A 3,192-nucleotide genomic window follows, 5' to 3' on the forward strand; every position below is an offset into this window, starting at 1 on the left:
AACCATTGAGCAGATTCAACAACAATTGAAATTTGCTAGTTCCAAACTATTATGCATTTAGTTTATGGTTCTTAAGCTTTTAAAGTTCCATATTGCTCCCACTTAGAAAAAAAACTTTCTAATCACTTGTCTTATGGAATGACACTTACTGGCATTAGTAGAAACTTCATCCTAAAGAATCATTTAGGATATTCAACATAAATGCAATTAGTAGATACTAGAGTTGTTAAGCTTATTGTCTAACATGAGCTCAGTGACTTCATACTTTTTAGATAAGGATAAACTATTTCATCCTTAGCCTAATATAAGTATCTAATCCACTTGTTTGGTTGGAAATATATATTCAATATATATATTTGTTACAGTGAGCATAATTCCAAAAATTTATAAAGTAAATAGTTCTTTTAAAACATCATATAATAGACTGAAAGGTCTATTTTTATCCTCTTCAAAAACTTGTACTATCGACATTCAGCTAGTGGCTAGGTGACCCTATCCCACTAAAGAATTCGAAGGCTACCTTGAATATCAAGAGATAGATTCAAGTGACCAGGTGATCATGTGCCACAAGAAACATACTAATGACAAGTGAGTGTTTTTTCGGAATGAGTTGTGAATCAATTCCACAACTCCTAAGATGTTCCAAGAAGACTTGGTTTACAAAACTCATTTTCTTTATCACATCGAAAGGTTAATGATGATCTCATTAATGTGTATTTCAATCTTCACTACGGAAAAATTTGATCAAATCAAAAGGTTTCATCAATAACGAATAAAAGTCGTCAGTGAAATTGATTAAGTATCTATCACCAAATTTATTCATGGATTGAAAAAGATTACATACATCACTTATGTATAACTCTTTGTCAAGTCTTTTGTTCTTTAACTACTAATAGACAAAGACACTTGTGAATCATCTTCCCATATAAATAGGATTCACATATATCAAATGAATCAAGCTCATTTGCATTCAAAAATTCCATCCTTTTGAAGTTGGTATATGTATTTCCTTTTTATGTTGTCATGATGATTATGACATAGGTAAGTTCTAATCAAATATCATTTGATTATATATAGGTGTTATGATCAAAACTATTAATTTAATGAAAGATTATAGATTTACTTCATAAATAACATTCTGAGAAAATATTCTTTAACACAGAATACATCGTTTCAGAACATGAATGTGAAAATTCATTAAATGATAAGTAAATCTAGATTTATTCATAAATTACAACTGTTATATGTCCCTATAAGAATAGGTAAAATACATCTATTTTTTAAATAAATACTATAACAACACTTGTTATATCTTCAACATGAAATATCCTTCGTTTGTAATCAGTTGATTATTTCTTCCAATCATCGGCACATAATATCACTTATCAGTGTCACCTGAAGTATAACATACTCAAGTGAATGATGGAAAAATAAATAGTTCTATCACATAGATGTATGAAGTCTTGTCCAAGTCAGACTTCTTCAGCTCAATGAGATTAGAGGAGCAATTCCTCTTTTAGTGTCTAGTTTCTTCCACAATAGAAACAACACTAATCATTCGGTCCTTTCTTGATTTCTGGGTTTATGATGTATTTCCCTTAACTGAACTATAACTCTATATGAGTGCACAATCTCTTAGACTTCCTTTTATTCAATGCTTGAACAGACTTGAAGCTATTTCTAGTGTTCTGATTGAATATCTGCTTTACTTGATGAGACATCTGATATGTTTCATTATTATCCAAGACTTTCTGCAAGTCATGGTTAATTTCTTCAGTATGATGTGAGACACATCAACATCATCACAATAATACTTTCCTCAAAGTATCATGATCAGACTAACTGGTTATAGATGTTATTCAGGTATGAGATCTTTCAGTATATATATAATTTCTATTTATCTTAAAGGTAGAACCTCAAGATATTATACAAGTTACAGAAATTATAACCATCAAATGTTACTGTCTCTTGAAACTCAACAAGAGAGAGATTTTGCAGGGCGTAAAATTATTAACAATTATCAATAGCTTTTAACAAAGTTTCATTTAGAATTTTCAATATTTAGTCTTTAAAAATTAATACCTTATATTGTTTCTTAAAACATTAATTTATTAAAGTCTAGGATCCAAGTAACGAAACAAGTAAATGGTTAGGCGACCTTTATCCCATAAACTTAATCAAACTCGGTAAGTAGCGATTACCAATTGCATACGATATGTAACTCCTAGATTATGGGATCCTAAACAACTATTGTTTAGCTTGGCATGTTTATCCCATTTATGCCTCAAAACTCTTATGCTTAGGCGACCTTTATCACATAAGAAATTGATTAAATCATCCATTTAAAAAACATGTGAGTTCTATTCCACAAATGGTTAGGTGACCTCTTTCCCACAAACAAATACAAAAACACCTTGACTATTTTTGACAACCCAAATGAATTTGGTGACCCAAAAATCCATATGAACTGCACAAAAATCCCAAGTGAATTTTAAATGGATTGCATATATTTGAAGTTTTGTAAATAAGGGTTTATATATGTTTTACAATTATAGTTTATAAATACATGGTCTCATGAATATTGCATTCATCCAACAATTCATGTACCATTTTTGTAAAAATCATATCACTTGTTATGAGGTTCTTTAGGTGTCAAATAAAATTTCATTTTATTTGTCATTAACCGCAATCAGTTATAAACTAAAATCTGGTATTTTAAAGTTTAGTCATAGATCGGTTTTAAGAACCGGTAATATTCTTAATAAAACTATATTTTATACTTAAGGCTTTGGAGTTTTGAATGATTTATAAAATCACTATTTTAAGTCTCCTTTTAACAATCAAAAACTTATGACTCCATGAATTTATAGAATAAACTCATTTTATTTTATAAACTCAATTTTATGCATCTTATGATAAAAGTCATATTTTGATAAACCAAAACTTGGGTGATGATACTTATGTTTTAAATCTCATTTAGCATGCATAAAACATAATATCAAGAGGTTGCATTATGTTTAAAACACCAATATCATATATTAAGTTTCGACGCAAAAAATAATCACTAGTTTTATTATTTGCCGTTATAACGCTATAAACCGATTTTAGTCTTTTTAATAAAAACTCCTTATTTATTATAAAGACATGGAGTTTATATAAAGTTTAAACATATTTTAAACCATTTCAGATATT

This window comes from Lactuca virosa, chromosome 1, assembly GCF_052849685.1.
Source record: "Lactuca virosa cultivar CGN04683 chromosome 1, Lactuca_virosa_CGN04683_v6, whole genome shotgun sequence".
Lineage (NCBI taxonomy): Eukaryota > Viridiplantae > Streptophyta > Magnoliopsida > Asterales > Asteraceae > Lactuca > Lactuca virosa.